We start from the raw sequence: 23,694 nt of genomic DNA, 5'->3' as shown, positions 1-23,694 counted from the left end.
GGCGAAAAAAAGAATTTGAAAGGCAGCAAGGAATAAATGGGCAACAAGGCGGACGAAGAAAGCAAGCAAAGAGTGGGCGAGAAGAGAAAAGGTGCCAAGTAGCGTGCACAGTTAATGAGTTTTTCAGCACATCCCCCAGACACCCAACCACCCATCGAAACCGCCCATCGAAAGCAGCCAGCGCTGCTCCAAGTAGAGAAATGCAGAGAAATTAAAATGTGGCACGAAAATGTACAAATCTAGCACACGAAGGGGTTGACAAGGTGCGGCGAACGGAGGCGGAATGGGGTTACTCGGTGTCATAAATCTGCCACAGGTGAACTTTGAGGTGGGTGTGGCTGGGCGCTTGGCTAGCTGGGTGGTGCAGTGCAATTTGTTTTTCCAAGTCATGTGCATCTGCGTTGGCTTCGTTCTAATTATGACGTCAACGGAGCGGCGAGGTGCCAACCAAAAGTGAACGAGAATGCACCAAAAAGACTACAAGATACCCGCTAATTAAACTTAAAACCCGTTTAAAGACTTAGTTTATATGGGCAATAAAGTTTTTACTGCAATTTTTACCACAGTTTGATATTTTTATTAACAAATACTGACGTTCAAGACTTTTAATATAACATATCTGAAAACAGACAAAAAACCTCTTCCATTATCGAAATATATTGTTTCTTAATTTTAGACAACTTTTAAGTTATTTGCTAACTAAAATATCATATACCCTGCATTGCCTAATGCTACCCATTACCAGAATGACCCGAAACGAGCGGGAGGTGAAAGGGCAGCGGGTTATACACATACATACGAGTGGAGTATCCACTTTGCAGCTCCTGAGCTGAACACTCCACCGATTGTTAGTTTGGATAAAAAGCAGACAGACACACACTTGCCAGTGTAGAATAGATGTGAATATGTTTGAGGGCAGTATAAGTGGCCATGTGTTTGCCAAGTACCTGTAAGTGTTCACGCAAAATTTAACTAAAAACGCTGTCACTGAACAGTAAGCCATAAACTATCGAGAGCAATCGATGGCTGTTTGAAGAGCACATAAAAAGGACATATGAGCATGTCAGGATATTAACGACATACAGTTTAAGGGAATAGTAAATCAAAAAAGGAAGATTTACAAAGAAATAGAATACAAAATAGTTTAAGATACAACTCCCCCATTGAACACATTATGTGCTATTAAAAACATTTAACTATGCAGATATGATTTCTGCTCGCACAAAATATAATGGCGCACTTGCCCCAACAATTTTCATAAGTCGCAACCTAATTGTGTTTCCCATTTAGCTGCAATTGCTGCATTTCCAACGCACAAGTTTCAATGTTTAGGAATAATTTAGAGCTAAGCATTCGGAAGCCATCTACTATTTCAACTCGTAACCCGCTTACAAAGTGCAAACATAAAACATTTTTGGTGAAAACCATCAAAAGAGAGACGTTTTGCCAGGCATATAAAATTATTTTTCATGCAGACGCAGACACAAGAACTGGCTAACGAAAAATGAGGCAGTGCCACGCCCACTGGGGTGGGATGTGGAATGGTTTGGAGTGGGCTGGTCTTTTGGCGGCCTTTTTAACTGCATTTTGCACTGTACCCGTTGAAAAACTGCATTTTCCGTTGTGCAAGGACTTAGGGTCCTGGGGTCTGTAAATGGCTACCAAAAATTAAATGCCTCGAATCCCTGCAGACAGCACGAATATGTCAAGTGTGTGTGTGAGTGTGCGGGTGGGTGTGTGTGCGTGTGTTTAAACAACAAATATAGCAAATGGCTGGCAGTAAGAAAAACTGAATAGTCCAGATCCTGCGTCTGAGCCTGATGCATTGCGCATATTACTCAAAAATAATGTCTGCTCAAAAAATAAAAACAATAATAAATCCGAACGAAATTGGCTTCTGTGCAGTGGGGTACAAAATACACTGACTGACTAGTTAACTGGTTGAATTTAAATATTATTTTATAAATATAAAATATAATATTTAAATTTGCTTATTACATTATTTCTGGGACATGTTATCATTTACTAAAAAACAACTGCAATTGTGTTAAAGCTTTCATCTATTAGCACAATTAATCGATATTCTTTGACATATTTATTGAAGGGAAGATATTCCTTAAAGGTTTATATATTTTTATTATTTTCCGTAAAATCCTGCACTCCTTAACCGGCATCAGTTTGCGATTTCCAACACTCACCCAACACCCACTCACTTAACACTCATCAGGCGATGCAATTTGTTTTTTGCGGCAGCCATTTTGTTGCAGCCTTTTGCAAAATGGCCGCGCCGCCATTGCAATCACAAGAGTTGAGAGCAAAAAATCAGCTCTTAATATACAAATAAATGCCGCAATTCGCGTTTTGTTTTCCATTTGTGTGTGTGTGAGTGTGCGAATGTGTTTTTTTTTATCGTTTGTCTGCCATGGAAAATATTTATGTTGCAAATCTTGTGCGGCCCGTCGAGTTTTTCTTCATTTTCAGTTGTGCTTTATCGCTTTTTTCCCTTTTGGTTTCGGTTCGTGACTTGTTTGTCTTGTCTGCATATCCTGCAGCGATTTGCTGTGTTTTCCTCGTTTTTGGCCTGCAATGGCGCCTGAGCCCCTTAGCTCCTTCATATCCTTGTAAAAATGGGATTTGCCCTTGTTGTCGCTCAAAAGTTCTCATTTATTAGCCTTGCTTATGTGTCTGTGTCTGTTTGAAAATATTTTACAATTTGTTGTTTGTTTTTTCGAACACTCGCGAGGAAAAGTCCTGGCGAGCAATTTTGGTACTGAAGGCTGAGTTTAAGAGTGTGTGTGTGTGTTGTAGTGGTATGTGTGTGCTGGTGTGCGTGAGTGTTTGTGTCCTGGCACCAAGACAAACAGATTTATTCGCTTAGAAAACTTTGTATCCTTATCTCGGTCCATGTGTCTTTGTTTGTGTTTCGTGTTTTATGTTCATCTTCGGAGGAGCTCAATGAAGCTGGGTTCGGAAAAATCGAATTTTTGAAATTTAAAAGCTGGAATCGTTTGCCCATTTTTTGCCCATGTTTGCCCACCAATTAGTTTTTTTTGCCCACGTCCAGTTTTTGAGATATGAATTTTCGAACAAGTTCGAAAATTTTCGAAGATCAAAAATTTCACTTTTTTCAAAATTTTTTTTTTTAATCGCAATAACTTCGTTTGCCCACGTTTGCCCACCCTTTAGAATTTTAAAATTTTCGAAAATTTTCGAAGATCAAAAATTTCACTTTTTTCAATTTTTTTTTTTTAAATCGCAATAACATCGTTTGCCCACGTTTGCCCACCCTTTAGAATTTTGAAAAAATGTATACTTTACAAAATATAAGACATACAAGTTTACCTCGGTCTACTGAGAGAATAAAGCGTTTGACCATCTATTAAAACGAAATATTATCAATAAAAAACGTTTGCACAACCATTATGATAAGTTTTTATCGTTTGCCCACCCTTCAAAATACTGTTTAAAAAATTTTTTTTTCGATTGCCCACACTTAAAAATTATCCAATTTCGTTTGCCCACCCTTTAAAATTAGTTTTTTTCGTTTGCCCACCCTTCGAAATTAGTTTTTTTCGTTTGCCCACTCTTAAAAATAAAAAATTTCGATTGCCCACCTCTTAAAACTAAATAATTTCGTTTGCCCATCCTTTAAAATTAGTTTATTTCGTTTGCCCACCCTTCGAAATTAGTTTTTAACGATTGCCCACCCTTCGAAATTAGTTTTTTTCGTTTGCCCACTCTTAAAAATAAAAAATTTCGATTGCCCACCTCTTAAAACTAAATAATTTCGTTTGCCCATCCTTTAAAATTAAATTTTATCGTTTGCCCACCCTTTAAAATTACATTTTAACGTTTGCCCACCTCTTAAAACTAAATAATTTCGTTTGCCCAACCTTTAAATTAGTTTATTTCGTTTGCCCACCCTTTAAAATTAAATTTTAACGTTTGCCCACCCTTTTAAATTTGTTTATAATGTTTGCCCATCGTTTAAACTTAGTTTTTTCATTAGCCCACCTCTTTAAAATATATATTTTCAGTTTAAAACGTTTGCCCACCCCTTAAAAATGGTTTTTTCGATTTTCCATCTATAAAACCAAGTTTGTACATATGTATGTAATACCTGTAAGTTGTGGCGCCAATTTACATATGTATCTTAGGATCGGCGGACAGAAGCACTAATATTATATGATTATGATGAACACATATATGTATGTACATAAATATATATGTATATATACAAAAAACTATATATATGTATGTTCATCAACACTTGCATGAAATTTATCAATGATTAAGAAAAATTGATCCGCCGATCCTAAGATACATATGTAAATTGGCGCCACAACTTACAGGTATTACATACATATGTACAAACTTGGTTTTATAGATGGAAAATCGAAAAAACCATTTTTAAGGGGTGGGCAAACGTTTTAAACTGAAAATATATATTTTAAAGAGGTGGGCTAATGAAAAAACTAAGTTTAAACGATGGGCAAACATTATAAACAAATTTAAAAGGGTGGGCAAACGTTAAAATTTAATTTTAAAGGGTGGGCAAACGAAATAAACTAATTTAAAGGTTGGGCAAACGAAATTATTTAGTTTTAAGAGGTGGGCAAACGTTAAAATGTAATTTTAAAGGGTGGGCAAACGTTAAAATTTAATTTTAAAGGATGGGCAAACGAAATTATTTAGTTTTAAGAGGTGGGCAATCGAAATTTTTTATTTTTAAGAGTGGGCAAACGAAAAAAACTAATTTCGAAGGGTGGGCAATCGTTAAAAACTAATTTCGAAGGGTGGGCAAACGAAATAAACTAATTTTAAAGGATGGGCAAACGAAATTATTTAGTTTTAAGAGGTGGGCAATCGAAATTTTTTATTTTTAAGAGTGGGCAAACGAAAAAAACTAATTTCGAAGGGTGGGCAATCGTTAAAAACTAATTTCGAAGGGTGGGCAAACGAAATAAACTAATTTTAAAGGTTGGGCAAACGAAATTATTTAGTTTTAAGAGGTGGGCAATCGAAATTTTTTATTTTTAAGAGTGGGCAAACGAAAAAAACTAATTTCGAAGGGTGGGCAATCGTTAAAAACTAATTTCGAAGGGTGGGCAAACGAAATAAACTAATTTTAAAGGATGGGCAAACGAAATTATTTAGTTTTAAGAGGTGGGCAATCGAAATTTTTTATTTTTAAGAGTGGGCAAACGAAAAAAAACTAATTTCGAAGGGTGGGCAATCGTTAAAAACTAATTTCGAAGGGTGGGCAAACGAAATAAACTAATTTTAAAGGTTGGGCAAACGAAATTATTTAGTTTTAAGAGGCGGGCAATCGAAATTTTTTATTTTTAAGAGTGGGCAAACGAAAAAAAATAATTTTGAAGGGTGGGCAAACGTTAAAATGTAATTTTAAAGGGTGGGCAAACGAAATAAACTAATTTTAAAGGATGGGCAAACGAAATTATTTAGTTTTAAGAGGTGGGCAATCGAAATTTTTTATTTTTAAGAGTGGGCAAACGAAAAAAACTAATTTCGAAGGGTGGGCAAACGAAAAAAACTAATTTTAAAGGGTGGGCAAACGAAATTGGATAATTTTAAAGGTTGGGCAAACGAAATTATTTAGTTTTAAGAGGTGGGCAATCGAAATTTTTTATTTTTAAGAGTGGGCAAACGAAAAAAACTAATTTCGAAGGGTGGGCAATCGTTAAAAACTAATTTCGAAGGGTGGGCAAACGAAATAAACTAATTTTAAAGGTTGGGCAAACGAAATTATTTAGTTTTAAGAGGTGGGCAATCGAAATTTTTTATTTTTAAGAGTGGGCAAACGAAAAAAACTAATTTCGAAGGGTGGGCAATCGTTAAAAACTAATTTCGAAGGGTGGGCAAACGAAATAAACTAATTTTAAAGGATGGGCAAACGAAATTATTTAGTTTTAAGAGGTGGGCAATCGAAATTTTTTATTTTTAAGAGTGGGCAAACGAAAAAAACTAATTTCGAAGGGTGGGCAATCGTTAAAAACTAATTTCGAAGGGTGGGCAAACGAAATAAACTAATTTTAAAGGTTGGGCAAACGAAATTATTTAGTTTTAAGAGGCGGGCAATCGAAATTTTTTATTTTTAAGAGTGGGCAAACGAAAAAAAATAATTTTGAAGGGTGGGCAAACGTTAAAATGTAATTTTAAAGGGTGGGCAAACGAAATAAACTAATTTTAAAGGATGGGCAAACGAAATTATTTAGTTTTAAGAGGTGGGCAATCGAAATTTTTTATTTTTAAGAGTGGGCAAACGAAAAAAACTAATTTCGAAGGGTGGGCAAACGAAAAAAACTAATTTTAAAGGGTGGGCAAACGAAATTGGATAATTTTTAAGTGTGGGCAATCGAAAAAAAAATTTTTTAAACAGCATTTTGAAGTGTGGGCAAACGATAAAAACTTATAATAATGGTTGGGCAAACGTTTTTTATTGATAATATTTCGTTTTTAATAGATGGTCAAACGCTTTATTCTCTCAGTAGACCGAGGTAAACTTGTATGTCTTATATTTTGTAAAGTATAAATTTTTTCAAAATTCTAAAGGGTGGGCAAACGTGGGCAAACGATGTTATTGCGATTTAAAAAAAAAAAATTGAAAAAAGTGAAATTTTTGATCTTCGAAAATTTTCGAAAATTTCAAAATTCTAAAGGGTGGGCAAACGTGGGCAAACGAAGTTATTGCGATTAAAAAAAAAAAATTTTGAAAAAAGTGAAATTTTTGATCTTCGAAAATTTTCGAACTTGTTCGAAAATTCATATCTCAAAAACTGGACGTGGGCAAAAAAAACTAATTGGTGGGCAAACATGGGCAAAAAATGGGCAAACGATTCCAGCTTTTAAATTTCAAAAATTCGATTTTTCCGAACCCAGCTTCTTTGAGCTCTTCGGAGGGGTGTGTTTCGGCACTAGAGTAAATAATCATAATGGAATTTTTAAGGCTTATGACAATTTAACATGTTGCTCGCATATGGGATGTACACACTTGTCTTCGTTATGCCTCAAGCTTAACTGTGAAAAATGCGAACTGTATCTAAATTATTGGAATTTATGGTTTTGAAAATTTAAAATGCATTTTTAAATTACATATAGGATAGATGGCACATACTCCTATAAAAGATTCTATGAATAATAATAAGTAAAACAAATCGATTTTAAAATCGCTTGAGCTATTTGATGTTTATGGATATTCTAAATAATTTTTATCGAATTTAACACAAACGCAGGTAATAGTTCCTTGGTATTTTCCTAATTACAAGCAAGCTCATCCACCCTTTTAACTCATTGGTAAGTTTTCTCCTGCAAGTCGTGTCTAATTAGCATTATCTTATCAAGATCCCAATCTCAACTGCAAATTTATCTGCTCTGCAGAATTCAAAGCTCATTTGAAGCTGGCAGTTTATTGTCCTGCGAAAAAAGCTGGAGCTCAGTGCTTCGAGGGGATTTAACTCTTATTCCTTATGCCATGACACGTTCTCGGAATTTTTTTTTCCGTCTTTGCTCGTGAGGCAGTGGAAACTTGGGCGCCTGGTGTGTGGTTGTTGTGACTTATTTTTTAGTAAATACTAGTTAGCTAGTTGGGACTGGTGCTGACGCTGTTTTCCCTCGTAATTATTATTCGGATTCCGGACACCGAGAGCCCCGGTCTCCAATCTTTCTGCCAGCTGCTGCCCGAGTTCCGACAGGAGCTAATGCTTCCTTTTTCCTTTTTTTTGGGGGAGCAGGGATGAGGATGGCAAAGAGACTAGCCCAAAAAGCTTTCCTTACTTTTGCCGCATTCTGTTTGGCCTGGATTAGCATAATGCTATTTATTGTTGTACTTTTCTTGTTGCCAGCTCTCATTGTTGGCGCTCAGTTAATGTTGCCCCAGCAACTTGAATTTCATTCTTTTGTGGTTGCTCAAGTTTTCGCAACTTGGAGCTTGGAGCGTCGTCCTTTCCTCCATTTTCACATTTTTGGCAACACTTTGTGCTGCCGAATTTCCTTGTAGTATGCATTTTGCACTACGATGTACTTGCTTGTTTGTTTTCCCGCTTGTTATGGATAAGTTTGATGCTGATTCCTCTAGTCGATTCATTATTAATTTCGTTTTTGCAGCTAACACTTTGCAAACATGCAAATTGATGCTCTCAGCTAGCAATTTTCCAGAGGGCGAAACTTTCACGCCGCCGGAGTCCTTGGAATTTTATGCAAAACTGCATGGAAACCAATTTGTAATTTGATGATGAAACGAATGCGATGCAAAGAGAAAGTATGGTTAAGCAAAAGTCCTTCAATTTGAGTGGACAAGTGGAGTTTAGTTGTACAAAATCGTAGAGTTGATTGAATAAATTGTAAAAATACCTTGACAAAAGCAAACAAGTTTTGTAAATGTTCATGGGACCAGGAGAAAAATTCCCCGTTGAAATTATTCAAAGCACTTAAGTTTCGCCCGTATTCTGCTTGAAATCTATCATAACATTGACATTGGAAAATGTCTCATATTTATTCAGCGCTGGAAAATCAATTCTCATTTCCATTTCCCTTTCCGTTCGCTGCCTGTGTCTATCCAATACAATCAGTAAGAAATTTTTGAACAAATATTTTCCCATAAATACTTTCCACGTCACGTCTGCGCACTGTCACGTTGCCCGTCCGGATTCCCCCATCTCCGGATTTCTGTTGACAAGCATTTAGTACGTGTTAGACCTCGGCCAAAGGGCTTAACGCATACCCCGGCCCAGAAACTCAGTCAAAAATGTGGCACTTTGATTCCATGATTTATGGCCACCGAGAAGGGGCAGCGCACTCTCATCAGCTCTTTTGCATTTGATAATCCCCAGAAATTTTGCGTATGCCCAATGCCATGGACTGATGTACCATTTGACTTGGACTTTTTGGCCGCGTGTTTGCACTCGGCTTAAACTCGCTCATAAATAATGAAGCTGGCCCTGGTAATCCTCCAAAAGTCGCTGATATTGATATACGAGAATTAAACAGATTTATAAAACTCAAGACAATCAGAGCAATATTTGTTGTATTTTTTCAATTTATTATTTTCAATTCCACAAAATACAGTTAAATTACGTATCTCCTCAAACAAAACGTGACTAAAAAATGATTTCGAAACCCTCCCATTGAAAAAAGTTGACATTTACAAAGCGATGAAAAGTTAACCATTAACAAAACCAGAAAAGCACAATCAATCATCCCCATTTGTATGGTTAGGTCTTTGTGACCTTATCAAATAAAACCACGAGACAAACAAGAACACTAAAAGAGCGAGCCATAAAATATTAATGAAATTCCCTGAACCAAACTCGATTTTTGGGGGATGGAGCCACGATTTGAACTTACATCGTTTCGATGTTTGTCACAAATTAGTGAAGTACTTAACCTGTGAAAATGAAGCTGGCGGTACTTGAAAATTCAGGAAGCGTACTAAATGTATTTACGATCTGCTCAATCAATTTGAAGGAGAAGTAGCACATTGAGGAAACACTTTGTGGTTATCAATGAGAGGTCATCAATTAAGGGCAATAAAATTCATAATTTGAAGAGCAAAGAGAAGAAGTAAAAAATGCTGACTGGAAAAGAATTGCGACAAGACAACCGAACAAACAAAAATTGAGCCACAACAGTAAACAATTTATGTTATACTCTTTGATCAGTAAAAAAAATATATATATGAGAGGTAACTAGAAGAGTTTGAGTTAGGTACACAATGTGGCACATCATAAATGTCACGGACACGTTTTGTGCCTCTCCATTTTTCGGTTTAGTGCAACCATAAATTTTTATATTCGCTCTTCATGAGTTCAAACAGCAACAAACAAATAATAAAAACGAGCAGGAGCAAAAATGTTGAGCAGGGTCAATGGAATCCGTAAACAAGGACGAGCATGAGGTGGCGCCACCGCCCACTTTGCAACTCGCACAAAAACTCATAAATCACTTAATCACATAATTAGAATGTAGAGAGAGAGAGAGAAAAAAAAACATTGATTTACGAGATTTCGAATGAGAATTATTATTGTTGGCGCTGCCAGTCGTCGCGTGTTTGCGATTATTTACTAACTTTCAACCCCAAAAACCACACATCTCCACATCCACCGGACCAACATGAGATTGCATAATAGTTGTTGTTCCCTTCATTATATGGAATGCAAATTGGCAATCCGTGAAAGAACGAACCACCCCAGCGATGAGGAAAATGCAAATTGATGGATGGTGAATGCAATGCTGAAAGTGGGGTCCCCATTTTCCCAAATGCGACGAGTTAAAGGGGTGCCATTGTTAAGGAGAGGATTTAGTTTCAAGGTGATTTGAAAAACATTCGCGGCCGCACACTTCAAGTTTAAATAAAATGCGAGAGAGAACATTAAAGAACTTTTCCTTTTTTTATCTTAGAACAATTTAAGATAGCGAACAGCATTTGCTTCCCAGGACATTAAAGTTATTATATTTTCAAGATCCTGCTGACCTCCTCGATAAGCAGCGATATGAAAACAACGATAACTCTTTTGCAGCCCAATCGAAAGGACCTCGCTTTGAAGGCTGAAAGGCACGTGCCCACATTTTGAGCGATATTCCCGTCCGTCCTGTCTGATCCTTTTCGCTGGCCGAAAACTCAGAGCGAACGAGCATCAACATGAATTTCCACAACTTTTTCATTGGCGGCGGGCTGTCAAAAGTCAAAGTAAGCCGACAGACGGCAAAATAGAAGATGAGTGCAAAATAAATAAAAACCCAAAAGGTTTGAGGTACGTGACACCGCCGATTGCCTCCCCGGCACCACAGCCCTTCCTCGGTCATGTAGCATCCCTTTAATCTCGTTTGACTCGAGGGCTTTGCACACAGTTGACATCGATAGAAGTTTTCCTTTTTCATTTTACGCTCTAAGGATCATTTCCAGGGGGTTGGTTCTCGGGTTGGTCGGTCGCTGTCATAACCGCTTGAACAGAAACCGGTTGGCCCGGTTCAGTTGGCCACTTCGCTTGAATTCATATTGGAGTGTTGAGCATAAATCTTTCGGATGATCTCATTAGGAAAAGAAAATGGTGTTCGTGGGTCAAAAAAGAAACATAAAAAATATGTGTATTTGCGTCCTTTATGGAGTTTGTAAAAGACTAAACCAGTATATAAAAATATTCCAGCAGATGGCTGATTGCGAATCGATTTCGAAAACGATAAAAATTTATTAAAAATAAATATCGATAATTATATCTAACCACATTTTAGAAGTGGTTTACTAAGTAATGGGTATGTGTTAGTAGAGCGTTTCCAAACTATTTACATAACTCTTTAGTTTGTAAATAATTTTCAGATACATCATCTTTTTCTATATCAAGATTACCCCATGGAGTAGCTCCTTTCATTATTTTTGGTTATTAATTCCTTTTCTATTTCCCCACTGGGTTTGCTCGATTTTCAAGGCGCTTCGGGCACGCACACACGCATGCCTCGCCCACGCTTTTCCTGCCCCTCCCCCCTCTCTCTATACTCTGCTGTTAACACCGTTTTTTTTATTGCATCATAAATTTAATATTTTTATGTAATGTTTGTATAACGGTACACGCTCCTACTACCCTCCTTGTGGGCATGTCCGTGTCCTCGCTTTCCCCGCTCTCCTCGCTTCGCATTTTGTAGCAAACAAAAAAGGAAAATTCACAACATGCAAGAAGCGCGCGCCCTTGGCTTCTCACCACCCACAAACACACACACACACACGCCCGCCCTGCAAAAATGTTTGCCCCTCGAAAGTGTCGCCAGCGCGTGCCATGGGAATTCTGTTTGCTGTTGTTTTTGCAAAAATCTGACTGCGAAATGAGGGCGGCAGCATTCGACGCCGGGGAGGGGTGCAACATTTCTGTTGTCATTTCTTGAATGCTTGAGTTTTTCCTTGCATCTTCTCCAATAGCTCACAAGTTCTCGTCCTTGTTTCCACTTTTTCTTCATTTTTTTGTACTTTTTTTTTGCCCAATCAAAGATACTGACTTTTTTGGCAGACAGACAGGCAACGCAAGTTTGAATCTCACAAAATCATGTGTCATTCACTAAATAATTGAAAAGTAAAGCTTGCGAGGCATAAGAAAGCCCGATAAGATAAGAATTTTCATTGAATTTGTTATCGTAGAAAGTAATAATTGTTCTTTAATTCGCTCTAACAGATTCTGAAATTATTTACATAGCCATAGAATAAATACCAATTAAAGTTTATTTAGATCGTCCCAATTTCGGTAAGCAATCAGTTATAACAATACCGTAAACCAAATTTGCCCGAATCCTTTTTTTTATGAAAAGCCACTTTCCGGTGAGCCCAAAATTATTACCTGTAACGAGAGAACAAAAGTATAGGGCCAAATTAAATAAAGCTCAACTCGTGGGAATACGCAAAAGAAAGGAGGAATGAATACAGAGCATTTTCAATTTAATTTCATTTTGGGACTGACGGCCTAAACATCGGTGATATTGCAATTCCCCTAATGGCCCACGCAGAACCTTTAAAAAGAAATTACCCATCATATTTACTTAGGATATGGGGTGAGCGCAGAAAAAAGAAGCGAAAAATCCATCACAAAGCCTCGCCTCTTGTCGCACACATCTTGCATACGAAATTACGAATTCCCACGGCAAACTCATCCTGACTGACTGAAAAAAACGCAGGAGGGACACCCCCAGGACAAGGCGAATGTGTCTAACTCACTCATCAAACCATCAAACTGAAAGCCGACACCCCATTCGAAACCGAAGTGAAGTGAATCGAACCCACCTAACCAAAGCCAATCGCAAACACAGTGGCTCCTCGCAAAGTGAAAACCATAATTTCGGTTTTCATTGAGGGTAAGGAAAATTGTAAGTATATATATAAATTTTCTGAACTCCCATTTATGCAAACTGTAATTGAATTTCCGCCAAACGATGGCACATTTTGGGCCAGTAATGTACTGAAATCCAAATCGAATTATTGTGTAAAATCCATGAACATTACCCAATCAACTTCTGATTTAAATTTGTATAGTTATGGTAACAAAGAGTTTTCTAACCACTGTACTTTCTATGCCTTCCGCCGAACCTAACTTAACCTATAGCCATTAGTGTTGGGAAGAAATCAATAAATCACATGGAAAAAAAGGGCGAGTATAAAAACCGGAATCGAATGATCGAATGTAATGTCCCAGAGACTCGGTGTCGATAAAGAAAAGAGCCGAACGAAATCAATTTCAATAAATTCCGGCAAACACACAAAGCCCCAGGAATTATGTGTTCGTGTGTAAGCGAGTGTTATCTGCACCAGTCGCGGGTTAAGGCACTGCCATGGGTTAAGGCACTGTGAGTGGGAGTGGAAGGGGAAGCTTTGTTCGTGGGGATTTGACCACCGACAAAAGCCTCTTAGTATGCAAATCGAGACTTTGGGTTACATTAAGTGAGTGAATCATACTCGCCGCTGTTCTGGCAGCACATCATCTCAAGACCCCGATAATTTATGCTGTAATAATTAAGCAGCCGCTCGAGAACCCGAATCCCAAGCCAAATGACAGCCAACTGTCGGGTGGTGGTGGGGGGTGGAAGATAAGGGGGATATGGTATCTCAGCGGAAATGCGGCTGGTGGTCGCACACACGACCCAATATGCATACACTATATATTGTATATTTAGTATATTGCAGACCCCAAGCTGAGCTCGAACAGCGGGAGATGAAGGCGTTCCAGTGTGGGGGTGTGGCTCCAACCGCACCATATCAGCTGCTGACAGAAGCAAATGCCAGCGAATTTGGGGGTTGGCTAGAGCTATGGGGGATACATAAAGCTATCTCAGATGAATGAAACAACTAAGATGTAAACGAATATGATAGGAAACTATACTGGTTTGTCCATCTTTACAAGGCAATAAATAACACAAGTAACAAATAGGCGCAGTTAAAGCTTAAACTCCTTTAAAGAATATAAATATTTAGTAACAACATTATCTCAAATCCAAGGTGCTAGCATATATGCACTCGTATGCTTTGTATCTTTAACTCCCATCGCACTTTTCGTAAACTTTCTCGATGTCAACGAAACACAAAATGAATGGAAGCACTTTGAATGATGGCTGCTGCGGAAAGTTCATTTATGTGGCAGCAAAGTTGACTTGATGCACTTAGTTGTTGCACTTGTAATTGAAATTTAGCAACAAGACGACAACCCACTGAAATGCTTGAAATAGGGGGCGGGGCAGCATTGTCTCTGGGAATTGAATTGAGCTGAGTGACTGCATGAGTGACTTGAGTGTCAGATGCCAGGGCTTTGATTGATGAAGATGAAGACATTTTCCGTTTGGTCGACAACGGCGCAATTTGCTCGGCCCACGCTCTGGACTGGCGATCCTCGCAAGAGAAATGCAACAACAGCGAACTGCACTTGACCATTGGACCACCATCGTGGTATGCGGCATCACCCCCCCAAAACATTCGGACATGGATGTCCCTATCCATTCATTCCCATCCATCCCCTTGGCCAGAAACCTCCTGTCGCCAGCGGGATTGTCAACGCCGTTGACCTCATCTCCACCGTCCAACTGCAATAAGCCTCGAATGGTTTGGTCCAAATTGTGGAAACAGTGGGTTTGACCACAGAATGCTGTCATCAAAACCCAAATATATGATATATATATTTATGGATAAAATTAAAATAACCTGTTTATATATAGATAATATATGAGCCTTCAAATCTTTAATATTTTAATTTAGCTTGCTAGATAGTGAATGCATATGATTGTTTCTATTCTCTAACATTTCTTTCACTGTTTATATATAGATAATATATGAGCCTTCAAATCTTTAATATTTTAATTTAGCTTGCTAGATAGTGAATGCATATGATTGTTTCTATTCTCTAACATTTCTTTCACTTTCGCACCACTGTGGCCAATGGGTTTTCGGCGCCCTGCTTTACCTTTCGACCCGCAAACTTAACAACAGAACTTTGACAACGACTGGCACTCACGCATTGCAATCAGTTGGCTCCATCAACTAAGATGCCATTACGCTGGTCTGGCCTGCTCATTACCAGAGACCGACTCCAAGAAGTCCGGCCGCAGTTCAAATGAATTTAATTGAAATTTCAAACTTGTCAAGCAGCTACCGCCCGCTATCAGAATCATTTTCAGGCTGCACTGAGAGAAATAAAGAATATTTGATAGGTAAAGCCTTCGATTTCGAAACAGTTAACAAAAAAACAAAGAGGTTTTTGGCTACAACAACTCCAAGAAAACCATAAAACATATGCAACTTTTTTAAATGCAACTTGTTTCTTTCGGTGTAGCGTTCTTTCGAAATGAGACAACGGAAAACGCATTGGCTGAAGGGGTTTTTTTTGGACTCCAACTTGAAAAGCCGCATCCCGCATCCCCGCCCCCCTTCAAGCAGGCGGGGCAGTCAAGTGCTGCGAAATGTGAAAAAGTAAATAAGTTTTCGCCGGCGTTGCACTTTTAATGTTTTCCTGGCAACATCTGGCCAAGACTTCCACTGCCCACCGCCCCCGCCCCGCGTTTCTCCCCGCCAGCAGAAGTGTCATCCAGTGTACGTAACTTTTTAAAAGAAAAGTTTCCCACTCGCCGAGACTTGTCGTCTTTTCCTTTGGCTTCTCTCTGCTTTTCTGATTTTCCACCCCTACCTTTCAGTCTTCTACTTCTTTTTTTTTTTTCTTAAGTAGCTAGTCCAAAAAATGCTGTGGGACTTTGTGTACAATTTGTTAAGTTATTTAATACTTTTTTTCCAACAAGAAAGGAAAGGACTTTTATGACATTTCAATATCGAGCGATAAAGAATTACGTGGGTTATCGATATTTTTAACGAAGCTAGCGAAAAGTTTTTAAGCTGAGCGGTTTTATTTTTCTTTTCATCCCTTTGCAAAGTGTGTTTTAGCCTTGATAAGAACAAGAACTTACAAAATTTATAATAAATTTATTCATTATGGTTTCGACAGATCAACAAGTCTGTTAATTATTAAATCAATCAAATATAGTTGTAATATCTACACATTGACACAACTTTGATTGGCATATCAAATTACAAATCTTCGATTAAATAAAAGGAAACTGTTGAGAACTTAACACACGTGCTGGCTTGCCTGCCAAATTGGCCGAGCTCAATTTATTGTTATTAGATTTGGCCTAGGCAACATTTGGTAACCCTAATGGTTCGTACATTGGCACAACATGTGTCACAACCAGATCCATCAGCCCATTCAGGCCACACACACACACACACTCAGCCTGGAGTGGGAGCACCAACATCTGGAAGCATTTAAGTGTTAATTTTATAACTTTTGCTCAATAAATTGCGCTTCCATGGGATGAGCGAAGGACGAAAACTACCACTTGGTCCTTGCTGGACCAGCTAGAAGGCCAAAAGGATAGCTAGCCGCTCGGCACAGAGACTGGAATTTACATTTTCAATTTAAATTTGAATTTCAATTTTAATTGAGATGAAATAGACCAAATGAAGCCGAACTTCCTCCCTCCCCCACATTGTATTATGCACACAATTTTCCATCTTGGCGCTTTTCTCTTCAGCCTTAACCCAATTACGCTCAAATTACTAAGCGCCACGGACGCTCATGGGTTAAATGCGGTGGCGTTGCCTCGGGCTAAACAGAAAAAAAAAATTTGTTGAATAAGAATTCCTTGCAACGATGGCAAAAAGTTCAATTTGCAGCTGTCGCAACTTTCGGCGTTGAGTGCACTTTAACCGGAGTGAACCCAAAACCAGACTTTCCTTTTTTTCGGGGGTTGATTCTCCATTTCGAATGCAAATGCGCGTATGCATTACCGAAATATATTATTTTAGAGGGTTAGACCCCTTTTTTTTTGGTAAAAGGTTTGTTGTTAATGATGCTTGTGCCAAATGGCGAATGAGTCCTTCGTCCTCTCGTTTTCCGTTCGCTAAGAGCTCTACAACATATTTGCACTGCTCATTTGAACATTTCATTATTTTCGACTTGAAAAACATTTTTAATCTCAAGTACCAGATTCTGGTTTGTCATAAGTTTTTATAGACGAAAAATCAAAGCTACTTATTTTCTGCGGTCTTGCAAATCTGATAAAAAAAAAACTTCTATAAATATATAGTCATAATAAGTTTAAATTTTAAGTTTTATTTTCAGTTTAATGGAACCGCCTAACAACTAATTTAATACTTTCATATTTCAGTTTTTAACTGAGATTATATTTCAGTTTTTAGCTGAGATTAAAAACAGCATAAACTGCAGGATGTCCGCTAGTATCATCGTAAAATAAAAATTAAACTACGCATAAACCGAGCGAAAAATGATGGAAAAAATGGGCATAAGGATTTTTCATAATTCGCGCCAACCATAATTTATAATATCAATAAAGCGGAGGGAAAATCGCGGACTAAAAATAATAACCCAGCATAAAACATAAAACAAATGCCATGAAAATTGTATGCAAATGTAGAAGAAATCCCAAAAAATAGGCATACATTTATATATATATATTTATACATATATACATGTATCTCTATGCATGTTGTATGTACAAATAAATGAATGCAGGAAAAAATGGCAAACATTGAATTTTTAATTGCTGGAAATTTGTGTTCTCTGGTTTTTATGGTTTTATCGCGAATTTCTGTATGTCTGCTGCTGTTTGTGCATTTGCGTTTATTTATTTTGAGCCTTTTTATCGAAGTTTTCCCAGGTTCGCCCAACGCCACCCACATCAGCCATTCAAATTATTAACTGCTTTTCACTCGAAACTATTCTTTTTTTTAACCATTACCGTTTTTCTGCCCATGCAAAATTTATACGTGTTTGCTATTTTCATGATAATAACTAAATTGTTCACGTTAAACATTCCATGAACGTTCAAATAAAAAAAAGTTATGTACACTCTGGCATATATATTTTTTTTAGGCTGCCTTTAGTTTGTGAATCAAAAGTAAATAGTAATCAGAGTAATAACACTTTTTGCACCTTAATCAAAATTGTTAGACGCGTTTAAAAGCATGCTTCAAGCAAATAAAAATAATATAAATAATAAATATATACAATTGATACAATAATATAACAGCACAGAATTTTTCGTTTATCGTTCAATCTTTGTAAAAGTAAATAAATATTTAATCACATCAGGAAAATTAAGGAAAATAAAATTAACCAAGCACGTAAACAAATTTTCGACTTGATGTGGTTTTCAGTGTGAATGTGGCACTCATTTTAATTTTATTTTTTTTTTGCACACCGAGGTAATTTGTCAATTTAATTTAGTATTGTGAGAGTTATTCAGCTTAATTAGCAATTCAATGGACATAAATATTTGATAGAATTCTGTACCAGCAATTTCGCCATTTGTTTCTGATTTAACTAAAAACGAGTGCATATATCTAATGCTTTTTATTAAAAATAAAATAGAGTAGATAATGTTTAGTACAAGCAACAATAATGAAATTGATTTGTTAGTATGCTTGCATATTTTTTCTTGTAATTTTCAACAGCAAAAATGTTTGCCATAAAGTCATAAACAAAGAATGTTATTAAACAATTTTTGAACGGAAGCGCACTGATATAATTCAATAGGTTCATTAAAAAGTGTGCCATAAAAAGAACTATAGCCGCTTTTGTTGTTTACTATTTTTTTTTTTTTGCAATTAACTTTACACACGCGAATGGCCATTGAAAAGTGTCGATGGAGAGGGGAGAAGGGCGGGATTAGGGCCAAGGGAGAAGCTCTTTAAAGCAAAAGCTTTAATAATATTTTAATTAATAAATTAATTATATATTCATGGTTTTTATTGTGCAAGTGATTTTAGATTAAGTGGAAATTTTAATTGCGATTTTATTGTGCTCCTTAACAAATTCCAATTTGTGCGTCCAATGATTTTGTATGCGGGCAAAGTATTAAAAGTGGTATTGTAATTTAAGAACACATAAGTTGCCATTCACGTTCGTTTAGATTACATTAATATAAAGTGAAACTTACAAAAAGTATACAATTCGTTATCAATAAACATGACTTTTATGTTGATTTTTTTTGCGGCAAAAATCAATAGATCAAGTTTTTGTTTTCTCTTTTTTTTTTGGATTTAATTAAGCGAAATCCATTTGTCCCTGCCATCTGCCGATTTTTCCCGAATCCATGGTGGGTGTGGCCGAGATGGCAGAGCTCGAATTGAGTGTCAATGATACCGTCATTAAATCAATCATTTTGGCCAGTCAGCCAGCCACTTGCGGTCTTAATTTGGTCAACACGCCAGGCGAGGAATATTTTATTTTCCTACCTTGGCTGCATTATTTGTTTTTCTCTGTCCTTTATTTAGAAGTGTTTACTTTGCTTTCTTATTTGTCCAAAAATTCCTCGACTATTTTGTTACCCACATTTCATTTTTGCAGGGCTGACAAAGAAAAATGATTATAATCAAATAAACGATGAAATTCTTTACCGAATTTCCTTCGTTTGGTAAATAACAAGCATTGATATTATCCCCATTATTGATTGGTTTTGTAATTAATGTAAGTAAATTATTTTCTTTGTAATGTAATCTAACATTCTGGTTTTTTTCATAATTAAATCATGTCGATAAATAATTCCAGCAATCCAATTGCAGAGTTAAATAAAAACTGTATGCTTTCTCCTTACCCAATAGAAGATAAATCATGATTCCAGGCAAATTGGAAAAAATAGAAGATACGAGTGGAAAATAGGGCATGGAGAGAAAAAGAGTTAAAATAACATTTTAGACTCGTGTATCTTGATTAGTACAAAACGCCCACAGCGCGGATCTGGAAAAACGAAACGAATTCCGTTTTTTCCTTATTTATCCCACTCTGTGTTGTTGGCTATAAATTCTGGTAAAAGCAGCTCTAGCTGCACTGCGTATTAGTCAGATTACAGCGGCAACAAAATGGGTAAAAACACCACTAGATACAGATACAAATGCATGGGGAACCAACGAGCAAGATTTAGGCCGTAAAATAATTCATGAATTTATTGAAATTTATTAGCATAAGCATGGGCACCATTGTTGTTTCGGAATGTCTAGAAAATGTATCTCATGGATGCGACGCTACACTTTTTGCTCCTATTGCCAACTTGCAGTCTGGTCGAGATGAAATCGTAGAAATTGAATTGAATCGCTTTGGAGTTGGGGGGCCAAATGGCGAATGGCAAATAGCAAATGGCAAACGATATGCGTATCAATGGATAACAAAACGAGGAAAAATTGTATCGGTAGACAACTTATACAAATAGCAAACATGGCAAAGAAGAAAAACAGTCCAAGTGCTACCAAAACAGCCAACTGCGAACCAGTTAGCTAGTCGCAAAGAAACCGAGTTCAGTCAGTGATGTTTATATTGTTTATAAAATAATCACCAGTAGGTTAAATATAAATTCCATTTAAATATATTCTTCAATAAAAAACATATTCAATTTATTTATATAGTAATGTCACAGTTTGAAAAACGAGAGTATTTAATATTAATAAATTTATTTATTTTCATCTTAGCCAGCAAAGTTAATAAGTATCTCTTTATTCTGGCTTTTTTTCCCAGCACTTTTGTTGGCCAACTCAGTTTGAATTTGCCTGTTAATCCATCTATATGCTAGTATGCTCATTCAATTTCTTCGGATGTGATAACTTACTGCACGACTTTGGCTTTTCTAGTTTTCTTTGGTGGATAGAAGGGGGATTTCCACCACCCACTGCGCTCAGCACCCGCACATTTAACTGAAATGTAACTTTTCCTTCCGCGGCGCTGTTGTTGTTGCGCTTTTCCTTGGCTCTTTCTTTCCACACATATTTGTGTATCTTGAACGCGTTTCGTTGTATCTACTTAAGGCAGCTTAAATATTTGTGTAACATAATACAAAACATACGGGCTTCTTTGGTTATACTTAGATACATAGATTAGATACTTGGCTAGGAGAATGTGAAATGGGCCGCGGAGTGGCAAAGGAGGTTGAAAGCCAGAAGTCCACAGTCATCTAAACCACAGTCTAAGCTCACACCAGCCTTTGCACAATGGGAAGCAAATATAGTTTATTAATAAAAAAGAAAATTGATTAATGCGTGGAAAATTTATTAAGAGAAACCGTGTCTAAGCTAAAAATTCAACAGAGAATTTGAAGACGACCATAAATTGTATCTCAATTCTTATCAGATACAGATATGTCGTTTACCATGAGAGGGGGGGATCAAATTACCATAAGAACTTCGAATAACATTTCAAGAAGTGACCATTTACAAAAATGAAAGATTCTGGGGAAATAAAACTGGAGAAACAACATCCCATTAGGCTAATCTCAGCAGATTAGCGTAGATGTCCCTCTGTCAAATTCCTAAATATGCAAGCGATTAAAAGATTAAAGCTATCAAAAGCGATGACGAAGACCATTTCTCCAATCGAAAATGTATCACAAAACGAGAGTAAAAAAGAGGCAATCACAGATAGGAAAAGAACAGATTACAGCTGTGAAATCGGTTAAGTAATGCAGACATAAATGCGGGTGAAGCAGAACTAAATCAGATTCCCGAGCCGAATAAATTTTGTAATTTGCTTAAGGGATTGGGCACAATAAAGATACTTTATATGAAGTGTTTCAGTTGTTTACATCTTAAAATTTATCGAAACTTATAAAAAGATCTGATAACCAACTTAAGAACACCTCTTTTGGGTATTAAAATAAATAAAGTTTTAGTTATTCAAATACAACCTAATACCTTGGCTAAGAAATTTTTCAAACTGGCATCTTTATGTTTTTACTTAATAGCTACCACATTTTTATCAACATTTCCAAATCACTTGCTGTCGGTGTCCCTTTTCTGTGGTTCCCACTGTAGCCGTATCTTAAGTGTTTGGTTCGCCTTTGTTTTCCCGACCGTCCAATCATCGGCTCCACTGTGCGGATATCAGCGTGCTTTGTTTACATTTCAAATGGAAATCGCTCCGTTTTGTATCTCTGTCTGAGCTCCGATATCTCCTGCTGTGTGTGTCCGAGGGTATACTCCGTATCCGTATCTGTCTGCAAAAGTGCATTTCAACCATTTTCGGTTCGTCCTAATGAGGCTCGTCCTATGCCCACACCCTTCGCACTCATGCAGTCGTGTGTGCGGCGTACGCAAATATCGAGAACGACTTTTGCTGACCCCTCCCACCAAGGTATGTCCTTTCTTATCCTAGAACGTGGCCAAAGGACAATACGTGCGCTAAATATAGATATTCCCCTGGCACGACCGATGTGCATCCACTTAACCCGTGGAAAAAGAAACAATTTTGGAAGTTGAAGGTAACGAGACCAGTGCTAATGAAATTTTGAACATTTCCAGAAAATTAACTTCACCATTTCCTGCGATTAATCTTAATCGAAATGACTATTTTTATAAAAATGATACACTTGGATTTCATTAACTATATTTAATAAGATATTTATTTCTAAACGTACCTTTTCAAAAACTGTCCAGCAGAATGAATTGTTCAAAAGTTGAAACTCCGTGGACGTTGGGATCCAAAATATTCTGAAGATTACGCAATTGATTAGTCCCAGCGAGTCCTGTTTATCGTTTGTTTGCTGACATTGATCGATTGATTGGGTTGCTGTTGTTGTTGTTGTGGTTGTTCTGATAGCTCGATTATCGATTCGCACACACAGACTGGTGAATTGGAATTTTTTGATTCGCACCGATCGCTTGTCGTACTTAAACAAATTATAGACACTTACACGAGACAACACCGAAGAACACAAATTTGTTATATTTACTTTATACGCAGATTAATGCCAGCGGACGACGATGAATAATAGGATAACAGCAAGAACAACAACAACGATGCACGACGACGACGACGACAAATATTGTACATATGTACAGAGGATACAAGGACTCACGCACACAGATGCAGACGCAGATGCACGGGCGCGATAACGGTTATATCGGATATATGAACAGACGAAACGGCGAAGGGGGGCGGGGCGGTGCGGTGCAGGAGTCGAATTAACGCGACGGCGATTATCCGTTAACGGTACCGGTTCTTCATGCGATAAGTAGGCTACGGATGCGTTTTCTGAGCATATTTCCTTGGTTTATTCGTTTGCTTTATTCAAATTTGCCTTATTCACTTTGTTTCTGGCTTAAATACTGTGGAAATGGGAAAAGGAAAACTGGATTAGATTTCAGTTTCCTAATCAAAAGTTATGGCCGCAGGGAGAGCTTATCTTGAACACAAATTTCTGGCATATAACCACATCTCACAGATATTTCACAGACTTATTTGAATTATGTAGGACTTTTTGAATTAAAATCAATATTTGCTTCAATATGAAACACTATTGGATGACTTTATGCTATTACACATATGTAAGGAAGTAAGTCTAGAAATCTCAATTCAAACACTCTGACTTAACTAAAACCTTTTAAAAATCCCATGTAATTTACAATTTCAACTTTTTTCCTGATAAATTTCTTATTATGACAACAGTACTTTAGTTTTATTTTTCGGTTGGCAACGCGCTGCGGAGAGATGCGAATGGGGGGCACAGGACAGAGCCGAAAAACATTATGCGGGGGGTGCTTGAGTTTGGCAAAGAAGAATAAGAGAGTGCTGCTCTCTCTCACTCTTACTCTCACTCTCTCTGAGTCAATTTGAAACGCCGCGAGAATGAAATGCAGCGAAACGAATGGTGCACAAA

The 23,694-nt window shown here is 37.2% G+C and overlaps 1 protein-coding gene across 6 annotated transcripts in view; it reads right to left on the bottom strand.

Annotated features, from left to right (window-relative positions):
- Positions 1-23,694, bottom strand: part of LOC6731542 (semaphorin-1A) — a 131,185-nt gene that overhangs the window by 105,521 nt on the left and 1,970 nt on the right. For all 6 annotated transcript variants that reach the window (XM_039298595.2, XM_039298596.2, XM_039298597.2 and 3 more), the window contains exon 2: positions 22,453-23,143. The gene's annotated coding sequence lies outside the window, so the exon portion shown is untranslated. The remainder of the gene's footprint in view (positions 1-22,452; positions 23,144-23,694) is intronic.

Source organism: Drosophila simulans, chromosome 2L, assembly GCF_016746395.2.
Source record: "Drosophila simulans strain w501 chromosome 2L, Prin_Dsim_3.1, whole genome shotgun sequence".
NCBI lineage: Eukaryota > Metazoa > Arthropoda > Insecta > Diptera > Drosophilidae > Drosophila > Drosophila simulans.
This window is presented reverse-complemented; position numbering and strand designations above follow the sequence as displayed.